We start from the raw sequence: 18391 nt of genomic DNA on the forward strand, positions 1-18391 counted from the left end.
CTTGTTAACAGACTAAGAGACAATTAAACATGTTTCATGTAGTCATGCATTCAAAGATCAATTTTATTACTTCACAATGACTTCCATAGACTCTCACAAAAGACAGCTGCCAAAAATTGGAGGAGCTTTTCAAATGTTACAATTGCCTTCTGAGTGAGAGCTCTTAAATATCTACTTTAAGCTGCATTAGAGACGGGTTATGTGTGTTCCGTTTAAGGTTTTTTTCACATTCTCCTAATGGAAATGGAGAGAGAGATGTGATTTTAATGCACTTTTTCACCCAAAAAAAAACAGTACATTAAACTACCACCATCACATCAGTAAAGTACTAGCTTAATTCTAAAATATCCTTGAATTATTGGTCTTAAAAGCATTTGAAGTGCATATTAGGAAGTACATTTAACTAAAGTATATACAATTTTTCTAAGGACATTTTAGTCATATGGCCATATATGACATCTGTATAGCACATTTTTTTCTGAAATAGCTGTCAAATGTGTCCAATGTAATTTAAGAGCAAATAATTTGAAGAATTCCACAGTGAGTTCTATTATGCAGGTATTTTTAACAGTGTTCTGATTATGTTTGTAAAGTTTGCCGACATATATTTTGCCACTTTTATTGTGACTCATGTAGACTTATACAATAGCCCTATGAATGTATCCCACACTATCTCTATGCTTGGCAGAATAGCAATGATAGTATCTTAGTTAAATGGGTAAAATTATGAAGTGAGCTGGATGAGGATGCATCACCTAATTTTTGCTAAGGGCTAAATGGTCATGGGCTGCTCATACTTCTGCTGCCTGACCCAATTTTCCTAGCACTATGGGGATCAACTCACTTACGTTCTTGCCAGTGAACCTGATCATAGACCTCTACAACAACAACAGAAGCTTTCACTCATTTAGCAAATTACACATGAAGTTAGATGTTCAAAAGCAATTTGCATTAATCAAAAATCATCATAAAATGCAAAATTGCCAAAGAAGACATTTGTTACATGAAAGACGATGACCGGAAGTTTCAAAACTGAATAGTGCAATCCTTGACAATGCTGACAAATTAAGATCAGCAAATAGATTGCTTGAATAAAAAACAAGTGATAAATACAAAGAACAAGTACATAATAAAAGGACACAGCTTAACCCAAGTAGTGAAGAAAATTATTTAGCTTATTTCCCTTCTCTTGTAAATTTTACTTTCTTCATTCATTAATTTTCAAGATTTTCCTTAACTTTGGTGTTTCCATTCCAATTTTCCACAGATATTCATTAATTTGCTTTTGCAAGTTCAATATTTTACTTGTTTGGCTGTGCCATGGACTGGAAAAAAGGCTTTCAATTATTTTTGCATTTTTCCTCCATGTCGTAGCCATTTAATTTTCCCTTTGTTGTGTGAAACAAACAGCAAGTTACACATTTTATATATCATTGAACAAGTCTGTTCTCTCAAAATGGTACAAATGTTTTGGTGTTGTAAATTCTTCTGCTATCCCACTGCTTCACATAAATAAAGGTGATAGCTGAACAAAGTGCAAGAGCTGTGGTGGTTAATTGTCAGAGACCGACAGGTATGTTACTGTTTCTGTGGTCTCAGATACTTTGGAATTGTAGAGATCTTGCAACAAGAAGACATGATAAGCCCACTACAGAGATATTTACATTGTCATGGATTTCTGTACCAGTGGAAAAGCCCTGGATAATCCAGAACAACAGGGAACATTGCAATTCAGAATTGAAGGGATGTAATGGTTTACTGGCTCTTGTGTTTTGAAAGAAAACTGTTTGGGGGGGTGGTGGTGGTGTTGCAGGGAGGGTTGATCCAGTTGGAACGGGTGTAAAAAAATCACTCTGCGGATAAAGAAAGGTAAAGCCACACATGACCTGTGAGCTGCAATTTTAAGTGTTGTGCTATTAGATTGGCAGAAGGAAAAGAGAGGTAAGCTTCTGTTTGAGAAAGTCACACTTGACAGATGAAATACAATGCATTTTGTTCCAGGTGGAGAGTGCAGCTCCATCATTTTATCACACATTTCACCTGTTAACTGGTGCGCTAAATCTTACCCAAAGTACACCAGCCAAGCTGTTTCTATTCAATAGAATAGCAGTGATTCTGTTACATTTCTCCTCTCTGCCTGCTCTCTAACTCGCTAATCCCACCCACATTAGACACCATTCATCAGGAGTACAGCTATCTTTAGACATTTGTCACATTAATCTATCCCATATATTGCAGGAGAGTGACTGATAGCCAATTCAGTCATAGAGTTTCTCTGCCACTCTGTAGGGAAGTGACCATCACCTACTGGACTGTTAAAAGCTGGAAACATACAGGGTGAGAATGAATTAGTGTCCATCTGCCTTAGTAGCTAGATGATTCTAGCAGATGAGTTCATTCGATATTGGACAATAATGCACAAGAAACCAAATGGTCACAAATAAAAAATGGTTGTCAGGTCAAATAAAATTAGGTTAGACGTTTGGTCGGTTACACCTAATAAGGATAACAACGTGACTGCAAGACCACAGCTCTTTAATTTCCATGATTCAGGCGTGGTTTAATTCAACTGGTTGGAATCAGCTCAGATGTCAAATATTCCCAAGGAAATAAAATACTATTCTGTCCAACTCAGACTCTTTGTGAATATTCCAAAGTGCTCTTCAAAGTTTATATTACTTTATTTGCTAATGGGAGCAACAGCCGGACATTCCGTTCCTTGTCCTCTTCAACATGCTCTATCTGGCAAATCTCTGCATCCACTCTACTTGTATAATGAACATAACCTGTTGTATATGATTATTTCTATGCAATCTCTCAGTTAAATCACTTAAACGCTCATAATTAAATAAATATGAATATTTAGCAGAAGAACTTTTATTTAGTGCAGCTGTCTCATTCTTCCAAATTCAGAAAGATGCCTTCAGGTTTGGGACAATTACCCATGCAAGGGATAGGTAATTAATTTAAATATAATTAAAGGGTAAATACAGCCTTGTTTCCATGTGAGTCAGCACATCTACCGCCCACTTTGACATTAAACATATTTGTGGTGTCAGTATGGTGGGTTCAGAGTGGGAAGAGAAAAATCACAATTCATCCAGCCAGGGAAAGCCTCCAGTACCTGTAATGCAGTGGTTACTGGCCACACCCTGGAGAAGTCAGCCCCTAGGATCATTGCCCCTTTAAACGAAGAGAAAACTTTCCTAACCTCCTTCTTCTCTCCCTCTGGTTTTCTCTGTCCATGTTCAGACTGGAATCCAGTCTTTCCTAGTAGAGCTGCCATGCAGTGAGTGTTGGTGGTTTTTCCATTGACTTTCCAGCTTCAGAGGCCCAACTATCTTCCCCATGGCCTTCAATTGGCTGAATCCCTATAAATATTGGTGGGTGAATCTAGAAAATGCTGTATGGGGCTGAGACCTATGTCAGGTTCCTGAACACTAAATTAGAATTCAACACAAAGTTTCAGGTTGATGACCCTTCAGCCATCTAGACTCCAAACACTGGAATTGTCTCCTAAGATCTCTTCTTATTTATGATGCTCCTTAAAAGTAATGGCATTGACCAAGCTTTTGGTCACCTATTCTAAGGTCCCCTTCAGTTTCGTGTTTATTTTTGTCTGATTCCATTTCCTTGAAACACTTTGGGACATGTAGTTACTAGATATTCAAAAATGGTACATGTATGCACATTTTTGCTGTATGGAAATCATTTCAGATATGCATCAATACAGTACTTGTTACAGATACAAGACATTTCATAGCATGCACCAAAATCATGATTATACAATTTCACTGGGCCTCAATTTGCTTCACCCTTTTTGCAGGATTGTATTATTTTTCACATTGTCCTTCTTATCTTCCAAAAGAAGTAAACCTAATTCAATAACTTTATATCAGTTGTAATGTGCTTAGCAGCATATGGAGGTCATGAAAAAGGGCTTTATAAATTCCATCCTTGCTTTGTTTTTTATTATTTGTGTTAAGAGCTCAGTTGATGACAAAACTGGCCAAGTCAGATACCATGGTGAAACCGGGTTTAATAGACCAAAGGATTTTTTTTGCAACTTTGATTCTGTGGCACACAATCACTCACAAGAGCCTTCCAATGTACTTTGAAAAAAAAGATGTAAGATTTTTGCACAAAATGGATGAATAGTAACAACGCTATATCTTTTAAAGGCAATCAACCCCAATGACGTATCACTTCTATCTTTCCTCTTTCATCTTTTACTCAACTGATAAAGTCACAAACATTTCTTTTTCGTCACTTTTTACACTTCACCAAATCTGATTCTTCTGTTACTGCCGGTCTCTGGGACTAACAGGCACAGGTTAACTCATTAATTTTCTTTCTTAACTGTAAGAAAAAGCTCCAAACTTTTCCCAGTTACTTTGATTAATTTGAAGCTGCAAAATGAAAACAAAACTATATATGTTGGTATGGATCTCTTTTCCTGAGCTTAACCTACTCCTGGTCTGTCTCCTTCTGAGCCATTAAACTTCAACTTAGTACACATTGATTATCTCACCAAGTAGCTTGTCTAGATATAAAGCTTTACTCACATGGTTTCTTGGAAATTAAGTTTTAATCCACTGGTAATGAGAAAACAGTTTCTGACCTTTAAATAAATTGCCTTCACAGATATAAAACTGAAGACCTATTTGGCTCAACTTCAGACAGCAAGTTCCCAAATAATATAACAATATACTTAAAGCATTCATTTTTGTCAACAATAATTTTAACCCAACATTTTCTAACAAACACTGATTGTGACACCAAATAAACTTGTTAGGAATTTTATTACGTGGATTTCTCTTAATGAGATATCTCAAGGCTACAAAACAGCACGACTTTTATTCCTGTACACCTCAGTATTGATTCATAAAGATGTAAGTATAGAGAATGCAACTTGCTAGCTTTTTCAAACTGCAATTGAGGCTTTTGGAAACAGTTTGGGTGTCACTTATTTTGGACTATAGAATCTAATTAGATACAGTAATCCATCTCATCACTGTGAAGCAGTTTGATAGCAACAAATTCAATGCAGTGCCACTGAAACACAGGACTGTTAAGGTTAATGTTTGTTTACATGGGTCACATAATGTTTAAGTATAACCATTTTATTCTCTTGGAAAAAAACTGGCACAGAAATTAGTGTGTCTGTTAACACTTTTGAACCTAGAGCAGGGAGTGTTGTTATGATGCTGGGCTGTGTCTCTAATTGTGAACAAGAATAAAAATCTCAAAGTCATCTGGTGAGATAAGACAAGACAGAGGAGCATTGTGCACCTAATGACAGAATCCTCTGCTTCCCTGATGTCATGGGTCATCCGTGTTAAGAATGTGTGCATCCAATCATCTCATGATCGTTATCATGGTCGGCCTCAAGCACAAATCAGACATGAACTAATTTTGTGCTACAGTGAATGAACAATGACCTTTTGGAGCACTGATGACTATATGATAGAGTTATGTGCTTATTGCCTAAAATATGGTGACATTAGCCAGTGTACCAATTACAGAAAAAGCTCTTCCATTTCATTCCCAAAATTATTTATATGTTTGTTTGCTTGTTATTTGCAAAATTGCCAGACAGATTTGTAGGTGTGGTTGCGAATTCAAAACCTGTTCACATTTTTGAGAGATAAAATGAGCATCATTTTATACACGGTACTGTTTACAACACAGGCCATTATTATTTATTATGTTTACCACTCTGTAGATAATGCTAACTAGAGAAAACTAAAATATCTACTTCATTTCATTTGTGCTTACTGCAACGTGATGTGTACATTAATAGTCCTGCTATTACCTTTCTCCAGACATGGCTGGCATGTGTGAATGACTCTATAAAAAAAGTGCATTGCCATCAGCTTCTGTTTCTTGCCACTTCTGTTTAATACAGTAGTCCAAAATTATGTTATTGCTGCGGCAATGTACCTGCATACATGGTCTGATTTATGGCAGTTCTCAATAAGGATGGAGTGATTTTCTTCATAATGTTATCAGCTGTTATAACAAATTTTAAATCCTATTGGAATATGATAACATCTTTGACTTAATAAGGTATATCAAATGCTTGTTAAATGCTTGGTGTAAAAGATGAATTTACTCACTAGATTCACAACACTTTTCTATCCACATGGATGTAGCTTTACCTGGTCTATTAAAGTAATTGCACCATTAATCTATGTCATGTGTTTGCGCCTATAATCGGCCCATTTTAAATATGTCCTTTTCCAAAGAAGTTTCTATTTTTCTATTGATTGCAGTCAAATTCTTTATGCATAGTGTATGACAATAATCATAACTTTCATTTGACTACATTCAATGCACACCCCATCTTCACCTTTTCAAATGTTAATCTGTTAATTATTCAGCCAATAGAATGACATCTACATCAATTTTTTAGTAACTGCTAGACTGTAGGTGTATAAATGTCATATTTTGTTACACTCTTTATGAAGTGCTGCATAGTTCTATTCTTATTTTATTTCAATAGAGAAGAGTGTATTTTTTTAAGAAAAAGTTTTCCTCCATTCATCTTTTATATGTGTTAATTTTAAGTGCACAACTTTTGTAGGTGCAATTAAATGTTCTGTATTGTGTTTATGATTATGTTGCTTATGTATGTGACAGTCTCAAAAATGACAGATTGGCTTCCAGATCCTCAAAATAGTGTTTTCAATAAATCTTCATACATCATCAATTGCCTGATTGAAAAAGTTTTTAGAATATGATTAACTATATTAAAATAAGTCTTATTCCTACATGTTACAGTTGAAAAATGTTCAGGTCAAACTTTTCCATCTGAATAAGCACATTGGATCTTTAACATTTCTTAAGTAAATGCTCAATTGGGCTCATACTGTGATAATGAAACCTAAATATTAAGAAGTGGAGCATTGTCAGTTCTAGTTAAACGACACATAAAAAGCTCTTCTTTGTTTCAGTATGATAAACAGATCTAGTTGAATTCTTCAGACAATGTGCACTAGTTATCAAAAGACTTAGCATTTTAGCAGCTTATCTTCATCTTGTCAATCATCAATGAGCCAAACAGTGCCCCTGTTATAATTCCAAATGTTTCTCATTTAAGAATGAGCCATGTGGTGCTATACCATTCACAAAGAGAAAGTCCATCTGATTGCTCTGGATTGGCATGTATACTGATTTAGTGTTTACGAACTATCAGTCAATGCAGCCATTCAAGTCTCATATGGTAATTAGAAATTTATGGTCGTCTTTACAATATAATTAATAAAGGTAAATCTATAAACAAGGGCTGACAAATACACAAGAGGATATCTTACTGCCACTCTTGAGCTCCCAGGAGCTCTTACTGACACAATACACTGCCAGCATTTCCATTGCAGTGATTCTAGACTCATTGTAAGCATCACCATTGATGTCTATCTTTAGAAAGTCCCTTTGTTTACAGGTAAAGACCAGTGTTGAAAATACAGTTTTAATCATTGACATAAATTCCTAGATGATAATGGTTAAAGTGAAGTATCTGTAAATTTTGCATTTGATAAACCATAAACTATACACCAGCTGATAGTTATCAATACATGAAAACTGCATCATCAGTGACAGCAGACTGGTGGAGACTGTGCGCTGAATGGCAGTAAGAGTCTCAATGGCACTTTTTGGTAAGCAGGGCCTAGTAGCTTGAAGGGTTAAGGTTCCAATATTATATTTTCAAATGTACACTTGCTGCATTTTGAAATTATCAGAAATGACCATTAACCCACATTTTGTCATATTTCACTAAAATTGTTTCCAGAACTGGGAGACAATTCAGGGAAAATGGTAGATTTTGTCAATATTCTGGTAACCAACAAAAGTTATAAATCCTAAAAATGCCCAAAACATTGCAAAAAGAGATTACATCCTGTCTAGTTGATGTAACAGCATTAATTTTCACCTCGCATTCAGTAGGGAATCAAAGCTCTGCTTTAAACATGACCTCTTCAGAGAAACAAAATAAAATTTTAAGTGCATCAGCACCTGCACTGAAAGGTGAGGATATTTTAATTAAAACAGACTGAGTGAAGAATAAACAGCGGAGTAAGTTTTACTTATTTAGTAACCTGAAGGAAAATGTCAAAAAGGTGAAACATGCTTAAGAAAATAAGGTTGTATTCATCCAGTACAGTCTGGCAAGAATGTCTAGAACCAAATAGAATGAGGGAATAGGCCATGGTTATACATTATTTGGAGAATAATTGGGTTGGAGTTGGGTGTGTTTAAATATATATACAGGTGAAGGTACCGTCACCACAGCCCCAGAGGGTGGTGCTTTTATTAGACAGGGATAAATGGCAGTGTGTTGACCTGGAGGATCACCACACGAGGCAAGGGGCAATGTTGAGCAGAGGGAGCTCGAGGTAATCTCAGTCAGTACGTGAACTGAACACCCACCAATAGCAACATTCTGCATTACCACCAGCCAACTGATCTACGGGGAAACATGTAATCTCTGTCATTGGCATTTTGTGATGTGTGAGCAGGAAATAAACTCTAGCTTTAAAAGCATATGTCTGAACTCTGTTCAGCCAAACTTCAGCCTCTGGTATCTCTCAGTGATAGCAGAAGATGGTTAGTTTTTTGTAAGTCAAAAACTGAAAGCTAAGCATTACTCCAAGCAATGTGTAGTTTAGAGAGAACTTTAGAGTTATGGATGAAGCAAAATCTAAAGTATGAGGGTATGATTCTCGGCCGTGTTTTCTGAACCCTATGATCCATTGTAGAATGAAGTAATGGTGTCGATGCATATTTCACTTTTCAACCAAAGAAGAAACAAGACGTGGACTTGACTCTTTCGCTACCGTACAAAAGCAAGATGAAAAGCAAAATTTTTTTACAGAATTGGACGTCAATGAAAGGCTGAACAGTTTCATAATTTTCATGGATGAAACATGTTAAACAGATGATTTACTAACTGCTCATGAGGCATAGTTAGATTTTGGCAAATTCAGAAAGAGTGATGTGAGTGCCACAGAAGAATACATGACGGAATTCAGTATACAATATTGCAGAAATTCCATTTTGGATATTCGCCAATTTGTGCCAGTATTTTGAGTTATTAGATTGTACCAAAGTATCAAGTTTAGCTAAATTTCTGCACCAAAGTATTAAATTTAGCTAAATTTCTGGTTTTGATGGGTGTTACATTTGCAAATAGACATACACTGCCAGGCATGCCTTTCCAGTGGTGCTCATATGACTTAAATGGAGCAATTAGCCATATGACAGAAAATAGAGGATGCAATGTTCATGGGCTGGTAAGACCATCTAGATATACTTATGCTGGTCACGATGTGAAAGAAGAATTTTATCTAAGAGGAACAAGGACAGAAATTCATTTGAAAAGTATGAGAGGTGAACAGAGTTTGGGACTTGGAATAAAAGAATGAATCCCCAAAAATGGCCAAGTTTGGTCAATCAAATTTTCAGGTGCAATTCAAACTGTTGTTTCTTCATGCACTTTCCAAAACAGTATAGTACTCAATACTAAATTTGAAAAGAAGAATCAGAGGAAGAGAATGAATTTACAGATTAATAAAGGGGAATGTGTTAGTCAAGAGAAGTTTCAGGCCAGTGGTGAATGTATTGTCAGCAGTCCCTTTAAGTTGTGCAGTATTAGACAGCCGGTGTGCATCTACTCTGTATGAAATAGACTAACTAAAATACTACCTAGCCTCTCTGAGTAGTAAGAATTGGAACAATGCTCAGGAGTTGGAGCATTTCACCAGTTTCAAATTTGGCAATGATAACACACACACAAAAAAAAATAAAAATTGTAAAGTAGCCAGAAGCAATCATTTTACCAGCGTGGATGTAATATCCAGTAAAATATTGTTGCTGTTAAGTCAGTTATTGATGCTGAGGTGAAACTGGATATGGAAAATGAAAATACTATTTTATTTGGGAAATTTAAGTATTTGCAGTTTATATAGCTGTGGCTCTATTGTATCATTTAATGGAACTCCTCTAAAGTAGTTAAAGAAGCCTTATTGATAGCAGAGGACAGAAATTTAGATGAAAATATGTGGCTTGCCTTAAAACTATATGGGCAATTTAGCCACCTGTCCTTCAACTAAAAGCAGCAGGAATAAAGAATAAAGAATACAATTGGTTTAAAGAAGAGCAATGTGATAGCTGTGAAATGTGTAAGATATATCAAAGGAAGGTGGCACTGTCAACATTTAATCTGGCATTAGCAAAGGATTTTAAAGTTGTGGGATCAAGTTAACAAAAAAAGTTACATTTTGTTGACTTGGCAACAAGATTTAGACAGTTAGTAATAATAGAGGCTGTGATACTATGGCTTTAAGAGGTATATTTTGACTTGGTTTCTTTTGTATGAAGCAAAGTGAGTGGTCTACTCAAAGCCAATAAATTAACAGCTTGTGAGGCCTTTTTTTTTGAAATTGGAACAATAGAAGCTGGGTCAAGCTCCCACAGAACCAAGATTTTAGTCTTAGTTTCCTGCAGTTGTTGGGATCTTGAACCTGGTTGTTGAAACTCTTACTCCACTCTCTGTTACAGCTAAAATCTGGGTTCTCTTCCTGATGTCAGAATTGCATGTGAGGCAGTCTATTTTACTGAATTTGAGTTAGCAAAGAGTGTATTTATGGGATGCACCTATATTAGAGTAGTTAGAAATCAATCTCACAGATTGTGTCATGCAATTATGCAACAAAGGTATCTTAATAGGGACAGAAAGCAAAAGGGGAATGTGTTACTGGTTACAGCACAAGAGTGAAGAACCAAGTTCAGATTATTCTAAATTGGGCATTCCTTAAATTAAATTGGACAATGAGAAAGTTTTCAAAAAATGGGATAAATTATTGAGTTACCTCTAAGAGGAAAATAAAAATTACCTGAAAGAGGTATGACTGTCACATGGATAGATAGGTAGGAATAAACTGATGATACATAATGTAGAATTAGGAAATGCAGTTCTAATTACACAACAACATTACAAACTTAATCATTTAAAATTGGCACAGGTTCAAAAAAAGAAATTGTGCACATGCTCAAAGAAAACATAATGAAAGTGAATTGCTGTGAATGGAACTCTCCCATACTGATGGTGCCAAATCCTGATGGTACCCAATGATAATGGAATGACACAAAGCTAATGCGGTTACAAAATTTGATTCATATCCCTTTCTATGTTTGGAAAACTTTATTGAGAAGGTGTGTCAAGCGACTTATGTTTCTAAATTGGGCATACTGACAATACTGGGCAGATGACTTTATCTGGAAAAGCAAAGTGAATTTTGGCTTTCATGATGCTGAATGGACTGCACCAAGTTTAAAGTCACACAGTTTAGTACGAAAAGCTTACCAGTAACATTTCAAAGGCTAAACAATAAAGTCACTTTGGAGTTACTCCATTGTGCACATTGACGATTTGGTGATTTTTAGAAACACAGGGAATGAACATTCGAAGCAACTATCGGAATTGTTTGATTGACTTTGGGAGATGGGCTTGGTAATAAACCTGGCTAAGAGAGAGTTCATGAAAATTTAAATCATGATCCTGGGCCGTATCATTGGATGTGGACAAGTGGACCTTTGGGATGTGAAAACAAAGTTTGTTGGAGAGTTTCCAATACTATCAACAAAGAGGGATGTACCACAATTCCTGGGATTGGTTGGTTTTTATCAGAAGTTCATACTGACTTTGAGCAGTGAGGTTGCTTCACTGACTCGGAGAAGAAATGCAGAAAATTTCACTGGCTGTCACAATGAGAGAAGGCATTTATTAGCCCGAAAGCTATGTTAACTAATCTCCCAGTGTTAGCCACATCTAATTACAGAAAGCCATTCAAAGTTGCTATCTATGCGAGTGATTGTGGGTGTTGGTGCTGTACTCTTGCAAGAAGAAGATGAAAAGATGGAAAGACCTATTTGGTATTTTGTTCAGAAAATTGAGTAATCATCAACAGAAATATTCCAAACTGAGAAGGAGATCTTGAGTTTAGTGTTAGCATCGCAACATTTCAACATTTATACTGCCAGTAATGTGTCTGAGACAATTGTACATACTGATCACAACCCCTCAAAGTTTATGGGAACATTTAAGGATTAACAATACCAGGCTGTTTAGCTGCAGTGTATTATTGTGGCCATTCAATTTGAAAATGACACACATGGCAGGACAAGAGAATATAGTTGCCAATGCATTCTCCTGACTTTGACAAAGGAAGATGAAAATGTTCAGTGGCAAGTAAAGTGGACTGACATGGACTGTATTAGTGAATGTTTGCCTGCTTTGAGTGCATGTAATGTATATGTATTGCAGTTTACTGGTAACGTTAGATTATAGGTTTTTCAAAATCAAGCTTTCTTTGCATATCGATGGCTTATTTTAAGAGGGGAGGTATGACAACGCTATGGTATTAAGAGGTGCATTTTGGCCTTTTTTTGTGAAGAAAGGTTGAGAAAGAAGTAAAGAATGGTCTGCTCAAAGCCAATGAAATAAACAGTTTGTGAGACCTGGGGTTTGTTTTAAGTTCAAACAATAGAAGAAGTGTGAATAGGTGGGGTGAAGCTTGCACAGAAGCAAGATTTTTAGTTTTAGCATTTTATAGTTGCTGGGGTTCTGAAGCTCGATGTGGAAGCTCTTATTCCTCTCTCTCTTAAAACTAAAAGCTGGAGTTCTCTTCCTGCTGCTTGAACTGCGTGTGGGACAATCTACTTTACTGAATCTGCCTATGCCAAAGGTATATTTATGGATGTTATTGTACTGGGACAGTTAATCACTAGCCGTTAACACATATATTTTATATATGTATATATATTTTTGTTAAGCATTTCGAAAGAGGTAGCGTTAAGGAAATTCTTCTCTTTTATTTTCTTTTTGTCTGTATTTTTGATTGCAGTGAAAAAATAAAGTGTGTTTGCTTAAAGTCAAGTTTACATTTGGAATGCAGATCAAGAAATTATCAATCTCTGCCTTGAAGACATTTAATGTTCTGCCCTCCTCTGTGCTCCATGGCAATGAACTCCACAGGCCCACCACTGACTAGCTGAAGAAATATCTCCTTGTTTCCGTTCTAAGTTGACCCCCTCTAATTCTAAGGCTGTGCTCACGGGTCCTAGCTTCCCTGCGTAACGGAAACAACTTCCCAGTGTCCACCCTTTCTAAGCCATGCATTATCTTGTAAGTTTCTATTAGATGTCCCCTCAACCTGCTAAACTCTAATAAATACAATCCCAGGATCCTGGACTCGATGGGCCAAATGGCCTTACTTCCACTCCTATGTCTTATGGTCTTATACTTGCCTATAAAATAAGAAAAAGGGAGGGTCTGGACTATCTTCTTAATATATATTGAGGGGAGTTGGTCTGGCATATAACACATACTAAGTGTAAGAAATTAATTGTGGTTATGTTAACAGAAGAGTGAATGGGGCCAGTACCAAAATGTTTCACTGTTAATGGGAGGAGTTTGCAACAATGAGTTTCAAAGCATGTGTCTGATTAGGAACATAAGAATGATGAAGATGGCAGCATGAAAAACTTTAGCAATGGGTTATTTAAAACAAACCATACAGTAACGGACAAAATGATTCACAAAATTTTGGGAGATCAGCTAAACTGTAAATTATCATCTGCACTGGCATGAACTGTTTGTGCAGATATTCAATGTATGTAGTCCACATTGGTTATATCTTAGGAGAAATCATAGAACTCCATCAGTAATAAGTGGTCAGCCCCATCTTGGGAAGGGACCACAATTAGCTCTTTGTAAACATGTTGCTTTCTCTCTCAGTGCGTATATCTGAATGAAGCCACTCCCCACTGTCTGCACTCTTTTTAAACCTGCTACCTACTCTGTCTGCACCGAGTTCAGAATGAAGGATTTTTGTGTTGCAGTTGGGTTTGTCTGAAGAAGAACAGTCAGTTCTGGTGATTAAAGTGGCATCTTTGGTCCTGACAGAAAACTATAGGTACCAAAGTGAAATATTTATCAGAAGGGGATAGTCAATGGAGAAATGTATCTATCTATTATAAGTAAACTAGGAAAAGACTCTCAAAAACATAACAACTGCTTCAAAGTACAGGATGAGAAGCGAGTTGCTATGCCCGTGTATTGGGTATATGAAATACAACAAGGGAATGCAAAAAAGACCCAGTGTTAACTTGAAAAGTAGCTCAAAGAAAAAAAACATATCTCTTGAAATGCGTCATGAATCATTGGTTTTTTGCCCTCGAAAAGAGGCACCAAATGAAGTGGGGACAGTATGGAAGTTAAATAAATGTATATATGGTCTGAAAGATTCCTCTAGTATTTGATGCTGTTGAGTAAACTCTGTCTTATTAACATTGAACTGCCTCCAATTGAAAGCAGGGTTATGTTTTACTGGCACTCTGAGGTGCAACCTTCAAATGGAATCTACTGTGGAAAAATGAGAGGTCATCCACTTGGAGAAACAATGGTGCAAAATACTTCTTAAATGACAAAAAGGTTGGAATGTTTGAATGTATAAAGAGACCCTAGGTATCCTCGATGATTAATCATCGAAGGCTAAATGCTATTGTGGCAAGCTATTTGGAGGGCTAAAGGAATGTTATAGAATTACTGAGTTTAACAGTACAGAAAGAGGCCATTTGACCCATTGTGTCTGTACCAGCTATGTTAGCCTTCATCATGGGAGGATTTGAGTATGAGACTAGTGAAGTCTTATTTCAAATACACTGGAGATTGATTAGACCGTATCTGGATTACAGTGTACAGTTTTGGGCTTATCCTAAGAAAGATGCTTTTGTCATAAAAGAAGTGCAATTAAGGTTCACCAGATTGTTCCCTGGATGGGGTGGCTGTCCAATGAAGAGAGATTAGCAAACCCAGCCTGTATTCTCTACAGTTTTGAAGAATTAGAAGTGATCTCATTGAAACTTTCAAATATTTAAAGGACAAAACAGCGTAGGTGTAACTAAAATGTTTCTCCTAGTGGGGAACATAAAACTATAGGGCACAATTTAAAAGGATGTTGAATGTCACTCTGTCCAAGGCAAAGAGAAATTGTTTTACTCAGAGGGTTGTGAATCTAAGGAATTCTCTACCCTACAGGTCTGTGGAAGCTCAGTCTTTTAGTATGTTTAAAGTAGAGATTGATAGATTTTTAATTACCAATTGATGTGCAGGATCATTGGGGTGGAATGGGTAAAGGGCTTTGAAGTGTTCAATCGACCATGATCATATTCAATTCTGAGGCAGACTTAGATGGGCTGAATGGCTTACTCCTCTTCCTGTGTTTTGAAGAGAACTTCAACAAAGCTCAAGCTATTGCTGTATTTTGAAATCAATGTAATCAAAGTAACGTTGAAATGGAATTTGGGCAATGAACTGTTTTGGGCCAATTGTTTGTTGCCCTTTACGAATATTTGGTAATGAAGATTTATAGTTTCTCTGTTACAGAGGCGAAATGACAGGAAACAACATTGCCTCATTGATTCATTTAGCAGGAAGTGTTAACCAAACTACATTTCCCACAAACTTCTACATTTTATTGGTAATTAATTCCCACAAGGCATCACATTCCAGTAGGAAATACAGCATCTAAAGTCTGGTGCATGTGTGAACATGTCTTAAATTTGATGCCATTTTAAAATATTATATAAGGTTTGTAACTTACTTAAGGAAGAGTTGCACTTCATCAGATGCAACTACATATCGGATAAATCACGAGTTCTAAGCATTGCATGAAATAAATGGCAGTGATCTGAATGCAAACCTTACAGTGAGCTGAATCAAGAGTCTGTACAAAGGAATAGAACAGTACTTTACTGAAAAGAAATATGTTCTTTGTGTGAGCAGATGCCTGGTTGGACTATTTAAAACTGAAGCCAAAAGGCATTGTCATATTGTACCATGACAATCAGCACTTTAGGCTGTCACCTAAGATTGAATAGGACATGGGCAACTGTTACAACAACCAGGTCACTGGCTGCAGAGTAAGTCTTATAGACAAAGGTTAGCATTTAATCTTTCTCTCCCAATCATGTCAGTACCCATTTAATAAAATGACTCGTGAGCTCTCCTGGTATATTATGTAATAAAGAGCTCAGACCTCATTCTTTTAATTACATGAGCTGCAATATGCAAAAGCACTGATGGCACAAAGCCCATTAAGGGTTAACCTATAAAAAGTAATCTTTCACTCAGACCCTTTAAATAAACTTTATAGCCTTACTGTGAAAACATACTTTCTTCATAATCCAGAAAATAAAAAGCATTAAGTATTTCTCGATTTTCTACTGATCCTCCTTGATTGTAGAAATTACAGTTGAAAACAACTTGATATTATAGGGGTCATTTTCGTTTGAAATTGGGAATGAAGATACAGCTCATCACCAGTTGATTTTCTTTTTGAGAAACAATAGTAGGGAATAGTAAAGCAGACTATAACACTCAACATGAAAAGACATTAAATTGTGTGCCTTGAAATCTTTATTATGAATCAGAATAGATAGCCAGCTTGAACTTAACATCTGAATAACTTGACTTCCGGCAGGACAGTGCATCTGCCGGTATTAAAGAGTGACCTTCAAGTTTTCCAATTGAGTTTTGATTCTGTAACATTCAAATCTAGGGGTTGAATAATGAAGGGCCAATCGGTAGAAAGAAACTGTTTAGGAAATTTGCCTACTACAGAGCATGTTAAAATTTATTTTGTCTCTGAAGGGGAAATGTCTATATAATTATTTTCACGCATTTCTTGAATAATCTTAGTTTGACCAAACACTAGCATGTTATTTACGTAGTCGTTGAACATATGAGAAACTATCAGCTGGTTGACAGATTTCCAACACTTGTGCAAACTGCCTTGACAGCTGGTTATTCATATTATGAACATTACTGCACTAAACTTCAGAAAAGATGCTGACTTCAAAACAGTTATTAAAAGTATCTGGATTACAAAATGTTAATCCAAACCTTATCATTCTATTGAAAAAACCCTTAGTTAGTGATTGGTAATTATGTAAAAGGTACGTATTTCATCCAGATTTCAAACTAGTTTGCATACAGAACACAACAGATAGAAACTTTTTTCTTAAATGTAGAAAGCAGTTCAGTTCACAGTCAAGCTGACCAGGAAGTACAGCAATATGTTTGCAAAAGTCCAAGGTTAAGTACTCAGATGAAGAGGTAGGTCAGACATGCAATAATCAACTTGATTTTTCCATGGAAAGAATTAGTCATTCCATGCTATTTTCCAAAGTTCTCAATGCAATGCTGTAGATGGGATTTGCATATTTCTGTTTAGAATGCAAGGAATTTGTTGTATGTGACCCCGCATAAACTCTCTGAGAAATGGCATTGCCAAATAACTTCCTTCTTGTAACATCTGCCAAATAAACGAAATCACTTTTTGTTAAAAAAATCAAGAAAAGCGTTATTGGATTTCTTTTCTTATTAATACAATCATGAATTCATCCCAAAACAAGGAAGAATTATCTTGGTAGAATAAATGAACAAAATAAAAGAAAATAAATCTGTAACAGAATCAGGTTGATCAAGACTATCTTCTATTGAGATTGTTGTCATTGCCCCTAATTATCAACAAGGGAAGAAAATCATAAATATCCAACAGCTACTAATTCTCTGGATATTTAATTAAACTTGTATGGTTTTCAGTAGCAGGGAAAATACAAGAAAAATGTCAGTTTTCACAACAGGAAGCTGGTCATTAAGCAAGACATGGAAGTCAACACTCAGGCCCATCCAGACTAATTGGCTTTATATTAGATTTTGTAGATTACATTTAAATTTTATTGTTACATGTACTCATGTACCAGCATTAAAGCTTCATCACAACCATTCAACATTTTCATAACATGTATTATGAACAGGAGGAGAGGGATGAATCAGCTTCCGTCTTTTCAATCTCCTGGGTTGGCCTGAGCAAAAATTTACGTCATTTTTAACATGAGGCTGTATCTTTCCTCAGGTTGCAGTTAATAGATGCCTTTACACCAGTAAAGAACAAATTACAAGGTTTTAATAGGGAAAAGAAACCATAATTTTAAAGATGTCAAGCATTGACACTCACACAGGGATAAAGTTCCGAAGGGCTATTCAAAAGTGAGGTGATACAAATTTCAGATTTAAAGTCCTTTAGGTATCCTTGGTATAAAGGCTTTAACCTGAAACCATGGTTGATGTCTTCAATCTTTAGCAATCTTGAACATTGCAGATATAATTTCTCAGTGCCTTGCTGTTTAATTTTAATCAGTATTGTCAATTGGCATTTTTTTCTTGAGAACATTCTCTCAAGCTTTTCTGCCTCTGTGTCTGTGATCAGAAATCCAGCTCCCCTGCTCTGCTGAAAGCAATTAGTTGATATACTATTCTGAAGAA

The 18391-nt window shown here is 36.1% G+C and overlaps 1 long non-coding RNA gene across 1 annotated transcript in view; it reads left to right on the forward strand.

Annotated features, from left to right (window-relative positions):
- LOC125467122 (uncharacterized) overlaps positions 1-18391 on the forward strand; it is a 125482-nt gene that overhangs the window by 58687 nt on the left and 48404 nt on the right. The gene's annotated exons all lie outside the window — the stretch shown is intronic.

The sequence above is a fragment of the Stegostoma tigrinum genome, chromosome 33 (assembly GCF_030684315.1).
Source record: "Stegostoma tigrinum isolate sSteTig4 chromosome 33, sSteTig4.hap1, whole genome shotgun sequence".
Taxonomy (NCBI): domain Eukaryota; kingdom Metazoa; phylum Chordata; class Chondrichthyes; order Orectolobiformes; family Stegostomatidae; genus Stegostoma; species Stegostoma tigrinum.